General features: G+C 36.2%; 1 protein-coding gene across 4 annotated transcripts in view; it reads right to left on the reverse strand.

Moving 5' to 3' along the window:
- Positions 1–22,584, reverse strand: part of SOX5 (SRY-box transcription factor 5) — a 950,952-nt gene that overhangs the window by 672,384 nt on the left and 255,984 nt on the right. For all 4 annotated transcript variants that reach the window (XM_079773594.1, XM_079773592.1, XM_079773591.1 and 1 more), the window contains exon 4: positions 20,257–20,353. The gene's annotated coding sequence lies outside the window, so the exon portion shown is untranslated. The remainder of the gene's footprint in view (positions 1–20,256; positions 20,354–22,584) is intronic.

Genomic DNA, 22,584 nt, shown 5'->3' on the forward strand with positions numbered 1-22,584 from the left:
GAAATCAGGGGACTTCAATTACCATTCAGAGCCAAAGGCCTGCCCTTTGATATGGAAATCCCACTTTGGGACGCCTTTTCCAGGCCCCTTCTTCCCATTGCCCAAGAGGAATTTTAAGTAGCTTTGTCACCAGCTGATAATCATGCAGCTCTTTCCGGTTAACTTTTGTTTTAAGTTGCATTAGGTTTCTTTCACCAAATTGGGACTGCAAAAAGCAAGGAGGGAGGTGGGGTGGAGGAGAGGAGAGGGGGGAAAAGGGGAAAAGAGAGAGAGAATGAAAACGAATAGGACTGACTCTATCCATTAGCGTCGCTGAATTACGGTGTCCACCCTGTCAGGATGAAGTGTGGCCCATCCCGCACAGAGCCTCTCACTTTAAACACACAGGGAGCAGGAACCGATGAAAGCTGCCATGTACAGTTACCCCGGCATTGTCATCTGCCTGCTGCATGACTCCCGGCTTTGCTATAATTATTAATTGCACTTGTCAACTGTCATTAATTCCTCTTTAGCATCCCTGTCTCTGAGTAATTAGACAGAACAGCCTCACTGAGCTCATTGTTTAGAGTCCCTTGAAAGAGCCCATGGGCTTTCTGTTGAGAACGCCATCAGGAATACAATAGAGCACTTCTCAGTTAACCCTTTGGAGGTGAGACTAGCAAGAAAAGGACTTTCGCACATTTGTGTGGCCTGCTTAGCTCTGTGGGCACTGAAGTCCTGGTCAGCTCCCTTAAACACAGAACCATGTTTGAAATGCAGCTTTCCTGCAGAGAAGGGCTATTTCAGTTTATGGAAAGTCAGAGAAAGTCCTCAGGAAAAACAAAATTTCCAAACTAGCATCACTGTTGTGTTTTTTGGCCATTTTTTTTCATTTGATTTTAAGCTTTGTATTTTGCAGAAGCCACATTTTTCAGGAAAAAATATTTTCACACATTTATTATATGTATTTACATGCATATGTATATGTATAATTATGCACAAAGTTTTTTCAGGAGATTATTGATTTCTCTAAGTCAACTTTTAGATTCTAAATTTTAGATGGACAGGATTGAAGCTCAGTTTTTACTTCGTCCTTTTATCAAACCCCCACGTGAGGAATCCGTTGTCAATGCTTTTAATTATACAACTAATGGATCCGAATACATTTTTAAATTTTATTTTAAAACCCCTACCCTGAAAACTAAGCCATAATTGGCATTTGGCCAGTTCCCTGAATTCAGCCAGTCTCAGCTGATCAAAGAAAAATAGGCTGTCTGGTCGACATAGGGGTGGTAACTCTAAGTATTATTATAAATAACATAAATAATATCATACATAAGAAAGCATATCAGTATTTTACCATTGTTGGCATATATAACTAAACTCCTAGAGCATTGGCCTGCAGACTGAAGGGTTCCAGGTTCGATCCAGGTCAAGGGCACATGCCTGGGTTGTGGGCTCGATCCCCCTGGTAGGAGGCATGCAGGAGGCAACAGATCAATGATTCTCTCTCATCATTGATGTTTCTCTCTCTCTTTCCCCCTCTCTGAAATAAATAAAAATATATTTAAAAATAAAAAATAATAAAATAAAACTACACTCCTGATATATTTGCAAATTTTAATTCTTAAGCAATTAGCACTACGTCAGAAGTGAGGTTAGCCATTTTCTAATAACACTGTTAATGATAATATCACTATAGCTATGTATTATTTGTTTAAATGAGTCATACAGTAAAGCAGGGGTCCTCAAACTTTTTAAACAGGGGGCCAGTTCACTGTCCCTCAGACCGTTGGAGGGCCGGACTATAGTTTAAAAAAAACTATGAACAAATTCCTATGCACACTGCACATATCTTATTTTGAAGTAAAAAAACAAAACAGCAAAAACACCGGCATGTGGCCCGCGGGCCGTAGTTTGAGGACGCCTGCAGTAAAGCTTCTTGAACAAGCTGTTCCCACTGGAAAAAAAATTGTAAGAGTTTCTCTTGAAAAAAAAATTAGGATCTATGGAGTTTTGGAAAATAAACTACTATAAATTTGATCCCTAGGGATCATTAGAGCTATTTCCTATTTTTTCTTAGCTACAAGATTTTTTTTCAGATATGAGATGTGTGATTTTTAGCAATAATAAGAGTTATTGAGATCTATATATGTGCTCTATCTACTTTATATCCACCAATTCATGTAATATTAAAATCCTTATGAAATAGGTACTATTATCTCAATTTTAGAGATGGAAAAACTTGCAAGGAGTAGTGAAGGAAGTTGCCCAGGGTTGCACAGCAAGTCAATGGAGCCCAAAATGTCTATCCTTACCACTCTTCCAGACCACCTCTCCAGGGACTAAGATACTACCCTAATTAGGTTTCCATGCAGTAGGTAATGGATCTAGGTTCTAGCAGTGTTTCCAAAAGAGCACAATAGATTAACATATATAAAATACCTATAAAAAATGTGATACAGCCGAAACCGGTTTGGCTCAGTGGATAGAGCATCGGCCTGCGGACTCAAGGGTCCCAGGTTCGATTCCGGTCAAGGGCATGTACCTTGGTTGCGGGCACATCCCCAGTAGGGGGTGTGCAAGAGGCAGCTGATCGATGTTTCTCATCAATGTTTCTAACTCTCTATCCCTCTCTCTTCCTCTCTGTAAAAAATCAATAAAATATATTTTTTAAAAAATGTGGTACAAAAATGTGCTGGACATCTTTGGAACTTGGCATTCAGTACATTCAATAAGCATATTCAAAGTGCAATTCTGTGTGTGTGTGTGTGTGTGTGTGTGTGTGTGTGTGTGTGCGTGCATGAAGAGAAAGAGAGCAAATAGTTTCCACAGATGTTGAAGATTACTCCAACTCTCCTGGAGAAGTATATATATATGATTCCTAACTAAAAGGGGTTTTCAGACTTACCGAAGAAACAGAATTTTGAGAACCATACAATTAACCCACCACAAAGTGCTAAATGGAATAGAATCAATGAAATAGATTGAATGAAAGAGCTAAGATCAATGACAAGCTGATACAGGGAGGGGAAATGTGAATTATTAAAAGAAAAACCTTTCTAAGTATCAGAGGTAATAACAATGAATTAGGCTGGTTTGATAAGTAATGAATGCCCATCACTAAAATCACTCAAGTTGGGTGATGATCTATAAAAAATGATATAAAGGAATGTCTGCAAAGGTTGTAAGGTTGAGCCAGCCTAAATACTGTGTAGTGTCATCTTGCATGTCTTAGATTTCATAATTCCATAAAATAAGTTATTAGTAAGGGAGGGAACTTGTATTTGGTTTGTTCTTTACAGAGAAATCATCTTGAAGAAATTGGTATTGAGCCTGACTTTGAAAGATGAATTGGAGATTAAAAGTGGTGATTAAAAAATCAAAATAAAATTCTAAGAGCAAAGATAAAGAAGTAGAAATAATAAACACTTATGGAAAAGATAAGTTAAAAAGACCTGACACAAATATTAAGTTGAACTGGGTCACGGGCAGGGTAAGTGGGGATGGTGTGAGATGAGTGGGTAGAAAGTAACAGCATAAAATGTGTCTCAGCTAAAAGGGGGAAAACTCCCCAAAAGTATGATCAAGAGGTTTTTTAATTGATTCAATGGCAAGAGATGAGGTTGATTGAAGACAAAGAGCATAATGGATGAAAGGTGAATCAGGAGACAGCTGGAGTTTGGTATTGAATTCTGTGGGGATAGAAACCTAGTTTTCACTGCTGTGACCATAAGCAAATTACTTGACCTCCCTCTACTTCAATATCATTGGATTGAGAATGATGGTAAGAGTTAATCCATGCAAGCCATTTAGATAAAGTGCCAGAATATAATGAGTACTCAATAAATGTTAGCTATTATTAATATTACAATATACATATTAGTAACCAATACATGTTAATGTATGGCTAGTTGGTATAAAATTTATGGTAAAGAGGGAGAGAGATGATTTAGGGTGGTATATTTTTCTAACAGAGCTGTTCCAAAGTGGAATGGACTTCCTTGGGAAAAAGTAAATTTTTATTTTAATAAGTACTTATGATAACATTACCATTGTCATTAGCTAGTTATTTATATGGGTAGTAGAAAGGAAGCAAAGGGAAGGCTGGATGTTGTGAGCATGGTTGTCTGGGTGGCTTAACCAGGAGGCTACAGCTTTGCACTCCCCAGGGAATCACCAGTCCATTCCCTGCAGATCACTGGGGGAAGGGCTCCAACAATGGGGAAGATGGGCACATGTGCAGTAAAGTCAAAGTAACCTCAGGAAGGTACTTGCCTGTCAGTCAAACCTGGAAACAAAGATCATTGGCTAGAGGGGGTGGGGCCACTGCAAGCCTATGAAAATTTTGGAATACATAATCACAGACAAGAAGCTGCAGGGTCCATGGCCATGTGGATCCTACACGCAATGAACTACAGTTGGGAACACAGGCTAAGCTAGCCTGATGCTGGACTGGACTGTGCAAATATGCAGCAGAAACTCTGGACACTGGCTTTAATCCTAGCTCTGCTGAAGATAAATGGAACTTTTTCCTTGGCGGGATGGAGAGAGATGGGACCTTGGAAACTAAGGGGTTTAATTCCACATAAATAAATATCACTCATTCTCCACGCAAGTCTGAGAAAATTCCTTTTCTTGTGACATTGCAAGAAGCCCACTTTCATCAGCAATAGGTGGCGACATGGAGAGCTCCCCACTGATAACAAAGAAGAGAAAATTATCCTATCGAATAAAGAGGGGATATGCTAATTGACTGCCACACCCTCATAAGATGGTGCACCTAAAGCCACAAAATGGTGGCGCCCAGTCCCCTCAGCCCTGCCTCATCCAGCCGAAGTCCCCCAGTCCCCTCATCCTCACCTCATCCAGCTTCAGTCTCCCAGTTCCCTCATCCCCACCTCATCCAGCTGGAGTCCCCCAGTCCCCTCAGCTCTGCCTCATCCAGCCGGAGTCCCCTAGCCCCCTCAGCCCCACAGGGGAAGGCAGTTGGGGGCGATCGGGCCGGCAGGGGAGGGCAGTTGGAGGCAATCAGGCTGGCAGGGGAGGACAGCTGGGGACAATCATGACGGCAGGGGAGCAGTTAGGCGTCAATCAGGCCACCTGGGGAGCAGTTAGGGGGCTATCAGGCTGGCAGGTAGAGTGGTTAGGGGCAATCAGGCAGGCAGGCAGGTGAGTGGTTAGGAGCCAGCAGTCCCCGATTGTGAGAGGGATGTCCCAGGTTGGAGAGGGTGCAGGCTGGGCTAAGGGACAACCTCCCCCATACCCGAATTTCATGCACTGGGCCTCTAGTCTATCATAATGTTGTAAAGAGGTTTTCTGCAATAAATGGGAAGTTGGAACACATGCCTGTTAGCTCCCTTCTCATTCTAAAATGCAGAAGATCTAACTGATAACAGTAAATCTAGCAATTGCCACTTTTGTCATTTACTACTAAAATGCTTAGTGCCAAATTTAGTCTCTGTAGCAAAAGGGATAATATTTATGGAATATATTTACCATAATTATACCCCTCCTTTTGCTTTTATTTCCACTATCTCATTAACCATATTTTTATAAGGAATCCATAGTTTTAGTCTTTGGAGAAAAATAAAATTTAGGTACTTATTTTCCTCCCCATTTTGGGTTGTTATATAGTGTAAACTCTATTAAGAGCATATGCTCTAGAATGAGACTGTATTCGAGCATAGTCATTTAATTCCCTCCTGTGTAAGCTTGCTAAATATCAACATTTCCCTAAGGGTGAAAATGTATCAATGCCATCTAACTATCAAATTATACAAGATTATGCATAAGCTTTTAGGACCTAAAATTTACAGCCTGATATGCCCCTACCTAGGCCTAAATATTGCTGAGCCAAACTGAACTACCCAATTTTTCAGTCTTTGCTCATTGCCATCTCAATTCTCTCCTCATTTACACATTCAAGGCCCAACTCAAATATGGTTGTCTTAGCTATGCCTTTTTAAATTCCCACTGCTACTCCCCAGACTTCCCTTCTTCCTTCCCCTGCCCGTGAAGTATTTCCTTCCCTGATACATGAAATATAACCGAGAACATCAATTAAAAGTATATGAGTTAGTGAAAATAAAAACAAAAAGAGGGGTATAATTATGGTAAATATATTCCACAGATATTATACCTTTGGCTACAGAGACTAAATTTGGCATTAAGCATTTTAGTAGTGAATGACAAAAGGGGCAAATGACAGGCATCAATAGACCAGCTACTCAAGGGCAAGCATAACTAGGGAAGTCAGAAATGTCTCCCAAGTGGTCTCATGTAGTGCAACCATGTGGTCTCATGTAGTGTGGGTTACAATCGTGTGGGTTACAATGAAATGTTTCTGGAACACAATTCTTGGTAGGCATAATGAGTTTTATGGGGCTCTTCCTTACAGCAGTCCTTATGGCCAATGACACCACACTAAAGTTCAGATCTTAAAAGCCTCTTACTTGTGGTCATTAACAGGCATTCAGGGACAGACCTCTATGCATCTCTGGCTTAGTTCAGAAATGGGTTTCAGAACATCTCAAAAGAATTGCATATCCCTCAAACCAGGTTCCCTTAATATAATTTGTCATTATTGGGTATCTCCTAGATGTTGTGTGGTAACACATTTGAGGTTTTTGTCCCTCAATGAAGTGGAGTTAACGTGTTCTACATAGTCAAACATTAAATAAAATGCATATGGTTAAACTCATGGCAAGTTGAACCCATCTTGAGAAAACTGGCGTGCCTATCAAAGTCAACAGCTGGATGCAAAGGACTCAGAAGAGTCTATTAACCTTTGCATCCTGCCTTTCACCAGAGGGGCTGATGTACTTTTGCCACCCTCACCCCATCTTAGACCCCAGGACTTTTGAACAATTTTGAGGCCAAGGATCCCATTTAATTTATTATTGTTTCTTCTGCAACAACCAGCATCATGATTGGCATGTTAATGGTGCAGCTCTGCTATGCAGAGATGCCTCCTACTTCCTTCCTTTCCATCTAACTCTAGACACAACTCCGACAAAACACTGGAGCAGATGGTGGGCACACCCCAAATGGGGTTGCTATCAAATGGTCTGGATGAGCACACATACACGTCTCCAAAATGTCTCATCAAGAAATTACTAAAAAGAAGACAAACATAGACAGGGTTGAACCTTTTGTTTGTCGGTTTTGAGTTATTTTGCTCAAGGAGCACTAAAGCAAATGGTTAAAATCAAGAAAAGAGTTTAAACCCTCGTTAATGAATGTCTTAGATGCCATTGTGCAAGTACTAATAAATGTTGAGCTGAGAAATATTCACAAAGGTAGCATTTCTGCTTGCTCAGGATGACTGCTTCAAACTAGAGCTTCTTGAAAGACAATCAGATCTCACCTCTAGTCACATCCATGCAGACTTGTACTTTCTCGTAGTTATGCAGCCTAATCCTTCCAAAACTTTAGGTCATAATTCCAAGAGTTATTAGGTTGGAAAATAGCTTCTGGGAAAATGATGTTATTCAAAAACTTTTTATACCAGAAATAATTGTCAAATGATTTCTGCCTCACAGATAATCTTGAGGCCTAATTTTTAAGGTAATTTGGGTATTCTGAAATTAGTAGTTTTTATTTTAAGTAACAATAATCTTAAAACAAAAGGGAGAGGTGAGAGGATAAATGCAATGGTTTGCTAATAAGTACAAAGGCTAAAGTTAAGTTGACCTTCCTTTTCTGTTCAATTCACCCCACTCTTCTGTATTTCAGAGGCATTTGATAGATACTTTGATATTTGCTCTTTAAGGATCTATCAGCATCTTGAGTTCTATTAAGCTTCTGTGTCACTCCTTTCTAACATCTGTAGTCTTGATGTACAAATTTCCTTTTGCAAACACATTACTTACTGTTAAAAAATTATTCCTATTCCTAAAGTTCAAATATTTGTCTATGCTTTTTAATATCACTATAGATAGTTTAAAAATAGATTAAATGATCATGTACCCAAATTCACTTATTTAAGTATCCATATGAAGTTTGTTGATCAATGAAAGAATATAAAATTCATTTTGTAAAAGAGTTCCTTTAAATCTAAAAAGATAAATTCATTTGAATAATCCATGAAGTATATTTCACTATATTTTTAATAAAGTTCTTCATCCCCTGGATCATTTTATTGGAATAATAACTATTTATTGAGGTGTTCGGTTATAAAAGTGAGAAAAGGGGGTGGGGGAGATACAGTAAAACTTTTTTTTAAAAATCCAACAGTAGACACATCTATGAATTCATGGACATGAGTTATGCTTACAACAATGGAAATAATTGCATCATTTGAAAAAGTGACTAAGAAACACTAGAATAACAGAATTTAATTATGGTTTTCAAAAGGTGAGTATATTGATAAGGAATGATTATTTAATGCCCACTATACAGGATCTAGAATTTATTTTCAAAGTATTCTAAAAATCTTATTTCTGGGGCATTGAACAAGTGGAATTCAAATGAAGGCAAATGTTATCATGACAGGAAGAACTACCTGAGACTGATCACCTTGGAAGCAGTACAACCCCAACTCAACCAGGGGATTCTCTGAATATATCCTGGATAAACTTGTTGGGACTGTTACAGCATATTATCCTAGCCATATAAACTTTAGTTCAATATGTTAAAAATTCCCCCAAATATTTTGTCTTTCTTGATTTTTTCTAATTAAAAATAAGAACAAAGAATTTAGATATGTTCATATAGCACTCTATGTACATAGATAATGCTATCATTAGAAAAACTATGTATGGATTAATAATGCATTCCCTATCAAAATTCCAATGGCATTTCTCATAGAAAAAAAAATTCTAAAATTCATATGCAACCACAAAAGACCCCAAATAGCCAAAACAATCCTGAGAAAGAAGAACGAAGTTGAAGTTATCATACTTCCTGATTTCAACCAATACTTCAAAGCTATAATAATCAAAACAGTGAGGTACTGGAATAAAAATGAACACAAATACCAATGGAACAGAATTGAGAGTCCATAAATAAACACTTACTTATATGGTCAATTAAAACTTGACAAGGGAGCCAACAATACTAAATGCATAAAGGGTGGTTTCTTCAACAAACAGTGCTGAGGAAATTGGATAACTACATGAAGAAGAATTAAATTGGACCATTTTTATACCACTCACAAAAACTAACTCAAAGTGGATTAAAGACAAACATAAGAGCTGAAACCAAAAAACTCCTAGAGGAAAATATAGGGGGAAAGCTCCTTGATGTATGGAGCTTTACACTGATGTTTAAAAGTTAAAACTTAAGGTGTATTCTTCCTTAAAATGAAAGTAATATATGTTCATTAAAGAAATGTAGGTAATACATGAAATAAAAAGACAAAAAAGAAATTTTAATCAGCCATAATCCTGCAGTCTAGGTATAGGCTTTTAGCATTTTGTTTATATTCTTCCAGTATTTTCGTTCCACGCATGATACACCCCTGTGTGTGTTATGCATGTGCTTCTTGAATGTTTACAAGGTTCTGGTTTCCCTGGTCATTAAAACATCATTTTAAAATGAAATTAATATTCCATACTCATAAAAACCACATTTTTTAACCCAGAGCACATTTTTTTTTGTATATAGGTTGTTTCAATTTTGTGTTACTATAAACACATATAGGTTATCCCAAAAAATGTATACACACTTTAACAGGTGATAGCTCAATTTTGAAAAATGAAATGTATTTTAATAAACAATGCCTTTATTATTCAAAGTGTGTATACATTTTTTGGTGGACATCCTATATGTAAAACATTAAGTAATTTCCAAAAAGCAGAAGATCAACATTAAAACAGATTTTAAGGTGTATTGTACAAAATAAGCTGTACTCTGGTTCAGTAATACATGTGATAGGACTGGCCACAGTAAATGAGAAGCCTCACCTCAATGCAATCTCTTTGGTTATTGTGGTATTTAAATTTTTGTCAACTTGCTAAATGAACTAGGATCTCATGATTTATGTGCATTTATTGAATTCTTACAAAAATAAAATATATATTTTATGTTTATTCCTCATTTGGTTTCCTCCTATTAATTGAATATTCAAATTATCCCCCCACTTTTCTGTTCATTTGTAAGCAGTTTAAATTACATTTCAGTTACATACATGAACATATGAAATTGCCAATAGTCTGACAGTTTTCACAAAAATGGCAATTTATATAGTTAAACCTAATATATTACAAATGTATTTCTCCATTACTCCTTTGTTTGTCTGTCATCATTTAAGACAAAAAGAAGCTTTCTCATTTACGTGATCAAACCTAGCAAGAATTTTCTTTTGTGATTTGCTTCTGATATAATGCTTAAAAATAACTTTCAACACTACCCACAAACAAGTAAATATTCACCAACACTATCTCTTAATATCCTTATGGATTCTTTTATTAAGAATGTAAACCTTTAACCTTTCTAGAATTTATATTGGCAATAGTATGAGATTTAACTTGTTTCTAAATACTTAGAAAATTGTCCTATAACCAATTCAGTCATACAGATTTAAAATGCCTAAAATTACACTTGCATAAAAAAGCTTTCCCACGTTAAGAGAGAATGAAATTCCCTAATTACAGGTCTAACATCATGTTTATATTACCTTCCATAATGTTATATCCTATCTAATAAAGAGGGAATATGCTAATTGAATGCCACGCCCTCACAAAGATGGCGGCACCCACAGCCAATAAGGAGGGAATATGCTAATTGACTGCCACACCCTCAAAGATGGCGGCACCCACAGCCACAAGATGGTGACGCCCAGTCTCCGCAGCTCCACTGGGACTGCTGTGTGCCGCATGGCCGGGCCTGCCCCCAGACAGGTTGGGCTGCTCTGCACGCCTGCCTCTGGGGTCCCCCAGTCCCCTCAGCCCCCCAGCCACCCAGGGCCAGCCCAAGGCACAGGCAAGCCTCAGATGGTGGCTTCCCAGCTGCCCAGGGCAGCCCAAGGCACAGGCAAGCATCGGATGGCAGCTGCCCAGCCGATGCCTGAGGCACAGGCAAACCTCAGATGGCTGCTGCCCAGCCACCCAGGGACAGCCCAAGGTGCAGGCAAGCCTTGGATGGTGGCTGCCCAGCTGCCTAGGGCTGGCCCGAGGTGCAGGCAAGCCGCTGATGGTAGCTGCCCAGCAGCTCAGGGCCAGCTCAAGGTGCAGGTAAGTCTCGGATGCTGGCTGCCCAGCCGCCCAGGGCCGCCCAAGGCTCAGGTAACCAGGGCCGGCCAAGGCTTGCGCTGCCAGCAGTGGCAGCAGCAGAGGTGTGATGGAGATGTTGCCTTCCCCTGATTGCCGGGTCACTTCCCGCCCCTGAGGGCTCCCAGACTGTGAGAGGGGGCAGGACAGGCTGAGGAATGCCCCCCCCCCCAGTGCATGAATTTTCATGCACCGGGCCTCTAGTTATATTATATTATACTAGAGGCCTGGTGCACGTCCTTAGCAGTGCCATGAGCCCGACTTGTGGCTGAGCAGAGCTCCCCTTGTGGGAGTGCACTGACCACCAGGGGGCAGCTCCTGTGTTGAGCATCTGCCCCCTGATAGTCAGTGCGCATCATAGCGACCGGTCATTCCGCCATTTGGTCTATTTGCATATTAGCCTTTTATTATATAGGATTATATTGTGGTAGAGTATGTCATGCCATATTATATTATACAGCACAAATTGTTTTTATAAAATATGAGATTTTAAAAAAATTTATCTAATAACAGATCCATAGATACAAATATCATATAAGAAAATAAGTATCATGGTCCATAATTACTTTTAAAATTAGTAAATATTTATTACATTTTATAATGAAACTCAGCTTCACCAATTTATGTAAAATGTATTTTCATTTACTGAATGTGACCATGGGCAAGACTTCTCCCACTGAGAATATGTATAACCTAATTATGCAAAAAGTTTTATGGAGACACTTTGCGTTCAAGGTTTTTTCTCAAATTGAATTATTATTGTTAGAACTGCTTCTTTGTTGCTTAGTATTCTAAAGAAAGATGCAAAATTAAGCCATTGCTTGCTCATATACATTATTTTAAAGACTTCTGGTCAGCAGTTCATGCATAATTTTATTTGGAAGGAAAAATCCTCCTAATTATAATTGCTGAATAACAAAACAATACTCAAGCAGTTGTTATTAAATTATTAAGATGCATATGATCATCTGACTTGTATAAAGTAATACAATTCTAATTTTCCTGTAACTTTTGAATGATTCTCACTCATTATTCCTTATCAGTCAGGAAGCTGAAAGTCAAAGGAATTCTACATAGACCATTATTTTCTGCCATGTTTGTGTTTTAGAGCTGCTTCAAGTGGATTAGCATTGGCTACTCAAGTAGCAAAATCTGGTTCCAAGACCAGTACAATGGAACATCTCTAGTTAATTGCATTATCTTACTTATGTTACATTTCAAAATGAACTCTGCAATTCAAATTGTGCTAATGAAATTCCCCTGGTGCATATGTACATACACTCGAAACACCCAGAAAAATAAGCTTCTAACTTTATGCTAAACTATTCAAATGGATATCAATATTTGGAGATAGAGCATGAAGACAAGCATGATCAGGCATTTAAACAAATAATTTTGAATTAAAAAAAACTATAAGAGTATAATGCACTTAGATTTAAATATTCTCTTAGCATGCTTTTCATGGTGTTTTCGTCTATAATGTTTTATTAGCTTGAGAAAACTAAGCTGAAAGTATTTCTAAAAAGGCATCTATTCAAGAGGTTGAGTGTAGCAATAAAAGATGATACACCATGATTTACAAGGAGTTATGAAAAAATGAGGTAGAGAATTTTATACTGTTCAGGAAATACAGAATCACATAATGAGTTATTAATGAGGAAACAGTGATTCAAATCAAAGACCGCACTTTCAGGAATCAGTTCTACCATATGTTGCTAAGAACTGTGGATGAAGGTATAGAACATGGGCAGTTAGTCGCACAGGTATAAAACATCACAAGCCCTGTATCTGTATAATTGTGTAAATCAGCGCCTTCTTTTTTTCTGCCCCTTTTTGTTTGCTTGTTGTGTATGCTTTTTGTTGTTGTTGGTGTGTTTTTTTTCCTTAATAGCCAGGGTTTTGATTTCAGAGGGTCATTGGATTTTGCCATAGCCTTTCAAGTCTTGTTAATTATTATGTGTTTGGAGTAATGCACATTTTTATCTACAGGTGGCAGACCTTTTTTAAATCAACTTCAATCATATTCAGTATTTTGTTTTGATGGTGTGTGTTTCACCCCTCCACCCCCCACCCCCCGCTTCAACTGCCACCCACATTAAAATGTAAGAGTGTGCTGCTCAGAGTTCTCGTTAATGTTGCACAATTTAGATGACAGATTTGTCAACAAAGTGGCTCATTCTCAAAGGCCAGTGAACCCTGTCGAGATAAATGCCTTAAAAATTGTATATTGCAGAGTAAGCTTTAATTATAAAGAACTCACTTGACAATTTACAATATATTGGGATTATTTTTCTTTTTCAAGCAATAAAGAGTTTTACTTTCTAGATTAGGGTGACTGAAGGAAAAAAAGGGAGATTGGATTTGATGAACAGTTAAAGCAAAGAGCTTGCTTATGTGCAAGTAAGAGAGAAAGGTGACCAAAAGGTATGTATAAAAAAACAACCACTTAGGATCACAAATTATTAACTGGCTAAATGGTTAAAGCAAGTAACTATAAATGCAGTGACATTTTAAAAGAATGTTAAAACAGAAGGAGATAAGCAAAACAAAAATAACTACCATCAATGATATAAGTAACCAATATTCTCAATTTACCTCTGCAAAATCTTAGATGTACAATACCTATGTGAGGTACTTATTTTTTGTGTGTAACTTTTGTTCAATGCAATTTAAAATCTGATATTCAACTCAGCCTTTTTGTGCATACTGTTGATATATGTAGAGGATGTTTTAACATGATGTATTTCCATTTGTACACAAACAGAATATTCATAATTTTATATTTCTAAAACATTTTGGCAATGCTTGATATCCTATAGATTTCTTTAAAGAAAAAGAATACTAGAAAAAATAAATGCTTATTTTAATATCCTATTATTCTTCATTTCTAATGTGGGAAATTCTTAAGAAGCATCTTAAATTATTTTTGCTAAATGTGAAAGATGTATCAACTTAAGTTATACCATTTGCAACCATGTCTCTCCCTCATATAATGCACCACTAAAGAAATAAAACTTGAGTCATAACTATTTGCTGTTTTATTTTAACACTTATCTATTATGAAGTATATGTGTACAACACACGCAGTTTAATGAATGGTTAGAAAGTCTGCAGCCAAGTAACCACCACACAGGACATCACTGACCCTCTCCCTTGGGTGAGAAGTGCTCTGACCCAAACCTCCCTCCCTCAGCTCAGCTTCTTCTTTCATTCCCAGAGATCAGCGCCCCCTGGCTCATTTAGTAGTATTTTCTCACGTTTCTTTATAGTTCTACCATCTACAATGCATTTCTGACCAATATAATTGGTGGCCTGACATCATCCTGTGTACAGTATATTCTTATGTCTTTGATTTTTTCCCCCACTTAATATTAATTAGATCACTAAAATGTGACCATTTTCATCACTTCATATTTTATCGAATGACTATTCTACATTCTCCCTCCGCTCAGTGGCAAATGAATTGTCTCCAATTTTTGGCAAATGGAAATATTTCTCCTGCGAATGTTCTCGACCATGTCCCCTGAAACACAAATGCACATATTTGTACAGGATGTTTATCTAGTGTTGCTATGCTTAAGCAGTGGTATAAATTGCAGCTTTACTAGGTACTGTATCAGAAAGTGATTGTTCCCTTTTGGATCCCAACAAGTGCTCTCTGAGCCTTGATGCTGCTCTGCATCCTTGTCAATGCTTTGACCTGCCAGCCATGTTTGTTTTCCCCTTCTGAAGCATTCATGGTGGGATCTCATTATGAGTTAATTTATTTCTTTGACTAATACTGAGTCTAAGCACTTTTTTAATATGTTTGGTAGGTTAGACATATTATTGGACATTAGGATTTGTTGTTTTGCCTATTTTTCTACTGGATTATGTGAAGTTTGACTTTGATTCTTAGTTTTAAAAAATCTATTCTGATACCACCTGTGTCAATGATGTTTTGCAAATTTTTTTTCTACCACTCTATGTCCTGTGTTTTCACTCTTGTTATGGTGTATCTTAAAAACAAACAAACAATAATAATGTAGCCCCTAATATAAATGATAAACATTAGGTGATATGATGTGTCAATCGTGAATTGTTAAAAAATGCATCACTAGGGTGGGGAGGTGATAATGGGGGAGGACATGTGTGTCGGGGAGAGGGGAGAGGTAGTATATGGGAAATCTTTGTACCTTTTGCTAATGGTGTGTGAACCAACAACTGCTCTGAAAAATAGTCTAATAAAAATGCTTTTTTTCCTACTCTAGGTCATAAAGTTATTGCCTTAGATTCTCTTATATGAGAATTTGGAATAATCTCTTATAAGAAATTTTCTTATTGATTTGTATCTTAAACTTAGTTTTTTATTAACTAAATGTTATGTGTTTGTGTGTGTGTGTAGTATGAGGTTGAGATTCAATTTCATTCTTTTCAATTAAAATCACATTTCCCAGTATCATGCACTTAAAAGTCTGTTATTTCTCTACTGCTTTTAAGTACCACCTTTATTATAAATAAAATGTCCACATATCCAAGAGGTTTCTGAGCTCTCTGTTCTTTCTCATTTGTCTACTTACCTATCCCTGCAGTAATGCCACACTTTCTGAATTAAGAGAGCTTTTTAATATTGGTAGGGCAAGTAATCCCACCCATTCTTTCTTTTTTGTCAAGAATGTCTTGACTATTCTTTGCCTTTTGCATTTCAGAATCAACTTGTCACATCACACACACACACACACACACACACACACACACTATCCAAACAAATAACAAAGAAACCAGCACAAAACAACCAGTTGGCATTTTGATTGTGATTATATTGTACTTACAAATCAATTTGGAAGTAAGGGACATCTCTCCACTACTGGATCTTTCAGTATATAAACATGGTTTACCTCATCATTTAATCCAACCCTGAAAATATTTCTTAATAGTTTCACAATTTTTCCCATAGAGGTACTGCACATCTCTTATTACTGTATACTAGATAAAAATTGATGCTGATATATAGAAATATAGTTGATTTCAGTATATGCATCAACTTTACTAAATTCTCTTATTAACTCATATCATTTGCCGATAATGACATTCGGTTGGTTGTTTCTCAATCCTATGAACTTTATTTCCTTACTTGGCTTTACTACATTGGCTGCTGTGATGTTGCCTTTGTCATCCCTGATAATAGTTATTTGCCCCTTGCCACTTGCTCTCTTGCTCAATCTCATCAGAGCTTTGGAAAACTCATTCATCATTGGCAGCAATCGATTTTTCACTTTCTTTGTCCTCTCTTTCACTTCATTAAGTTTGCTCTTACTTCAATTTCTTCCTTCTGCTACTTTAAGTTTATTTTGTTGCTCTTTTTAAAATTAATTCTTGAACTAATAATTTTACTCTTTTTTTCTAATACATTTATTTAAGGCATAATTCTCCCAGTAAATACATATTACAGGCATTATACAATTGATACCCATAGAATGTTCACTTTTGTTTAGTCTAAAATATTTATAGTTTCAATTGTGATTTCTTTTAATTTTGAAACTTTTTCTAGCTGTATGTTGGTTATTTATTTGAAGCTTAATTTAATAATGATTCCAAATCTTTGAAATGGCTGAGAACTAATATATGACATTGTACCATTAATGTTTATAACTGTTCCATGTGTGCTTCAAAATAAAATGAATTCTGTAAATGTATGCAAGATTGTATGTATGTCTATCAGGTCATTTCTTAATCTTGTCTTTCAATTCTACATCCTTACTTTCTCTGTCCATTTTATTCCACCTATTACTGAGAGAAGTGTGATATTATCACTGTTATTGTGGATCTGTTTCCTTAATAATTTTTTAAGTTTATGTTATTAGGGGCATTTAGATTTAAAATTTTTCTATCTTCCTATTAAATTGAAACTTTAATCATTTATAAGTTGATTATCTTCAGTATCTTTTCGGTCTTTAAAATCTATTTTGTAGACATTAGTGTTTACATGATAAATTATTTGCATGATACGGTGTATTCCTTTATTATTGAGGTCATACACATGAGGAATCAGTGCTTAAGGAATATACCCAACAATAGATAGGCGTAAGTGGTACAGTGAGGAGCTGAACTCAAACAGTGCATCTCCAACACTTACGTTCCTCAACATTATGTTTTTCTTACAAGTTACAAAGATTCAAGTCAGCTTAGTTTCAGAGGTAAAATGCTCTCACTCTAATGTCTGCAAAAAATTTCTCACAGATTGCTACTTAATTGTGATTTTTCACTTAGCTTTAACAATTTCTCACTCCTTTAATATTCTAAAGCAGCATATTTTAGCCGGTGTGCCACAAGAATTCTTAAAACATGCAATACCTTATTGTTTAGATTGTCAAATAAAAAAATGACAGCAGCCAACATAACAATAGCCGTCTGGAATAAATGAATCAAAAGCATACCTATTTTTTGTCAGATCGGCAAGAAATATATTTTTTGATGCACTGCAAAATTTTGGTAATTACTTTATGTGTGCCATCAAATGAAAATGTTGAAAATTACTATTCTAAAGTAAGAGAATACTTTTAAAAATACTTATACAAAATTCTTAGTCAGAACTGTATAATATCCTATAACATGAAAGTGCTCAAATTTATCTAATCACAACTGTATTGTTGGGCAGTTTAATCAATCTCAAACTATTCCCATTATAAATATATGAAAATTAACATATTTACCTACTAAATGCTATCACCTTTAATTATTTCATTAAGTTAAGTTTCTTGGAAATGAAATTGCCAGATGCTGTTACTTAGGCCCTGATATCTGTTTTCTTATTATTCCACTTAATAACCACTCCACATTTATATTGCAAGACAAAAACTACATTTTCCAGCCTTCTTTGCAGTGTGGCACGCCATGTGATTATGTTCTAGCCAAGGGAATGTAAGTGGAAGGAATGTGGACATCTTTCAGAAGATATCCTTAAAGGGAGAAAGCATGATCTTCTCCCAGAAATATTCCCTTTCTGTTACTGGAATATGAATATGAAGGCAGGTATACCAATACTAGATATTCCAAGACTCTAGGTAAAAGCCACATGTTCAGAGTAAGAGATGCAGGATCCGGGCCCCTGAGGACCGTGGAGCCATCCAACCGCTCTGAACTGCCTACACAGACTTCACATCAAAGACATATCAAGTTCTATCTTTTTAAAACTATTTCAGATTACTTGCAATCAAATGTTTTTCAAAGGAACAGAGTGGAAATGTTGCATAGAATGCTTTCGAAACATTTAAGGCTCTTCACAGAGATGGCTAAATCACTTCCTGGAAAGTTGAGCAAATATAACCTTTTCCCAACATTATTGAAAGCACCCACCTCCCCACATTCTGGTTCCAGCACTGTCATTCCAAACTACGTTTTACTAGTTAGATAGTAAGTGACAGTAACTTTTTACTAGATGGATAGTAAATTTGCATTTCTTCGTTAGCTTTTTATATTAAAACTAGAGGCCAGATGCACGAAATTCATGCACAGGAGGGGGGTCCCTCAGCCCGGCCTGCACCCTTTCCACTCAGAGGATGTCCTAAACCGGCAGTCAGACATCCCTCTCACAATCCAAGACCACTGGCTCCTAACTGCTCACCTGCCTCCCTGCCTGCCTGATCACCCCTAACTGCTCTCCTCTGCAAACCTGATCCCCCTAAACTGCTCTCCCCTGCTGACCTGATCCCTCTAACTTCTCTCCCCTGCTGGACTGATCACCCCTAACTGCCTCTGCCTCAGCTCCGCCACTATGGCTTTGTCCGGAAGGATGTCTGGACGGTAGTCCGGAAGATGTCCGGTCTAAATAATATGTTATATACCCTTTTATTAGTATAGGGTAATTAAATTCCTCAGTAATAATTTGTTCTTATGTCTTATTTTTTAAATTATGAAGTTAGTGTCTTTCTTATAATATAACAGTTATTTACGTGTAATGTTTTTTATAGTTATTAGAACTGGCCAGTTTGTGATTTGCCTTTTACTTTTACTTACACTGGTAGTTTTACTAGTAAAATTATATAAGTTTTATAGTTGCAATATTCATTTGTCACTTATTCCACTTCTATTAGCATAAAATCCATTACTCACTATTCCTTCCTGCATATTATATTTCATTTATCTGTGACTACATGAAGCTTTATTTATAAATTTAAAAGTATTATTTAGATTTGTAATAATTTAGTTTTTAAAGAAGGTAAAAACCTCTGTTGTTTCTAAGGGCTTTCACAAATAAATGTGTAACTTGAAGTTTTAGAAACATAGTCTCAAGATTTTAAGAATGGATTAGCAAACAAGTAAGTTTTAGTTCACTTTGCAAGAAGACCACTTTTTTCTTATTCTTTTTAGGACTCGAAAGAGAATGCCTTTTCCATACAACAACAGGATCACTTATCTCCAAACTTTTCTGAGGCCACCCCATGACAGTCAGTCAGCCACAGATTAGAAAAGGATTTTCAACTGTAGGTCTGTGGTGAAACCTTCAATTCCTATTTCCAAGAGTATAACTTTTTTTTGAAAGAACAAACAAGAGTTTCATAAATGCCTACACAGATAGATGCCCACAAATTTTCCTGTCAAATGAATTGCAATCGGCCTCAGAAAATTGCACTTTTGTATGTGTTTATGAAAGCATACCCTAGAATATTTAATCGTCTATGGAAAATTTTGTAAAATGTGTGATCTACTCATTGTGACTCTAAATATTTCTTTTGCAGCAACGACAACAAATTATCAACTGTTTTAAAACACGTTTATCAATGGAAATAAAAAGCTTCTGCAACTTTAAGTAAACCTGTCTCTCATTAAGAAAATTAAAAGAATGTTGCTATCATCTGCCAGTTTAGGGACATTACCTTTATAATGTAATGTTTCAAAATCATAATTACATATCTAGTTGTCATGTGACTAAAAAAACTATGTACTATAGTTGTATATGCAGATGTCATAATTGTTACTTATAAATTAAAAATAAGAGAAGGCATATAAACTTCCATTTGGGGGAAGTAAGCAAATGTAGTAATTGATTTTTCAAAGGTGTATATTATGTTTTTTATGAATGTACCTTTTTCCTGCCCAGTGCAGTGCCAAAATTCTTTGTTCAGCTTTCAGAATCTTGTAAACAGATTCAAACAGGAATTGTGTCATCAGCAAAAGGAATGCTGGAAAAAATAAAATTAAACAATTAAAAATGCACATTTCTTTTTTAGTAAATCTATCAACATAAGACTTTTGGAAGCAGGAGGTAGCTAAGCTTTTCAAACAATTTATGAATATATACATATGTAAATTTATAGAAATATATAATAATTATAATAAAGTCGTTGTTTATGAAAAAAGGCATTAATTTGGCATTGTAATGCCACCAGAGTTAATCTAAAAATGTATATGCATATAAGTTATGTTATATTCATATATACAAATATGTTCATTCCCTTAGAAGTTGTTCATTTTGTCTAATTTTCATGTAAACATCCTGCAGATACTTTAGGACAGGAAAATTCTTATTTCTTGAAATGATTTTGGGAGTTCTTCAGGTATCCTCAGGGGTCCCTTATTTGATTCCATTCAAAGATATGACAGTAATGGTCAACTCATAATTGTTTTGTGGGAGTCACCCAGCTACCTCTACATTCACATCCCTTACTCCAGGTTTTCTCTATGAATGCCCAGCTCAACCTTAGAAACAATGCCCTTGCCACTTTCAGGAATGAATCAAACTCTGGATCTGCTACCAATTCCCCCAGACTGGACAGAAATGGCCCCTGGAAACCAATTGAAATTCCCAAGCATCAGACTTCTGAAAGCAGGGAACATGCATATGGTGGCAGCCACAGCACCAGTTCCAGCTCCGTCTCTTTCCTGTCAGTTCAGTTCATGGAGAACTGAGTAATGCTTCAGTGTTCATTCTTATTACACCCCAGATTGCTCAGTTTTGACCACAGGCTTATGGAATTTGAGATGTTTCATTACCATAGAGTATCTATCTGGAGCATGATTGGTAGGGAGGAATTTTACTTCATTCCAACATCAGAACTCTTAATATTGACAAAATCCCAAAGTCCCCTTATAGACAAAGTGAAGATGGCACATTATTTCATTAATTCATGAATTACTCCATTAGAGATTTTCCAAAGTGACAAAAGTTATTAAAATTTTTGAACATCAGGAATTATGCTGTTGCAATAAAATAAAGGTTGTCTGCCATTTTAAAATAATTATTTTTCTTTAAAAATGTTGCTTCAAAATATACACCAAACTCTACTCTTTTTTTTTTTTCAGTTAAGTGAAATGTCACATCTGACTACCACAGTAGAATTTACTTAAAAGTGAAACAGACAAATTGTGCCATGTTCTATATTTGGGCAACACAGAAATACACAGGTGGTAATTTTACCCACAAGAGGGAGCCTGTATTTATATATATTTTTTGTCAGAGAACTCAAAAAACTTGAGTTAAAATATAAAGTTCTAATAAATTTGTTTGATATCATAATCTTTATGTCAGGTCAAATTTTGAAATAGTCGAATTTCAGTAGGCATATTTTCCTTCAATTATAACATATCAGCATATCAGAATATTAAAAATGTAATTAGAATTTTTTAAAATTCCCACCTATATTATAATTAGTTTTTTTTCATATATAAGAATACACATGTAACTTCCAAAGCAGCCTAAGAGAAAATTCATTTGAGATGCTAGCAACATTACTTGGGTAAAATTGACTAGAATTACTATTAGTGCCCTATATCTGAATTTACACAAAAGTAAAGGGATATTTCAGTCATCCCCTTATCAGAAAAAGAAGCAAAATAAAAAGGGAAAGGGAAGAGGCTAGTATAAAACAATAATTTTCTATGTATTTGTGGATCAGAAAAAAAACTATTTTTAAAATTATGGTGATGGCCATTCTCACTAATATCACTTAAAACTTGCCTAAGACAGGCACCATGATGAAATTTCCTTTCTTAGAGTTGTGAGAAGGGTCTCTTTTCTTTAAAAAAATAAATAAATAAACTTGATTCCTTAATATCCTATAATCTCCTTACATAATACATTAAATTAGGTAAAATTTTTAAATAGATACACTCTGGGTTTTCTAAAAATAAAATATATTCATTAACTTAAAAACCACCTTATAAAAAATAATGTTGGCAACTTGTATCACACCAAAATAATCTGTTCTATCACAGTAAGAGACACAGTAATTCAGTTGAAATTTGTTTTGTGATCCTTTGTAAAGACAGATGATAAACTGCCTCTCCCTGCCACCCCCCTCAGTTCTCTTCTCAGCTACTTGAAGATCCTATATAATAAAAGCCTAATATGCTAAGTGTCTGGTCGACCGGTCGGCTGTTCAACCAATCAAAGTGTAATACGCTAATGATATGC

This window comes from Cnephaeus nilssonii (genome assembly GCF_951640355.1).
Source record: "Cnephaeus nilssonii genome assembly, chromosome: 6".
In the NCBI taxonomy this organism is placed as follows: domain Eukaryota; kingdom Metazoa; phylum Chordata; class Mammalia; order Chiroptera; family Vespertilionidae; genus Cnephaeus; species Cnephaeus nilssonii.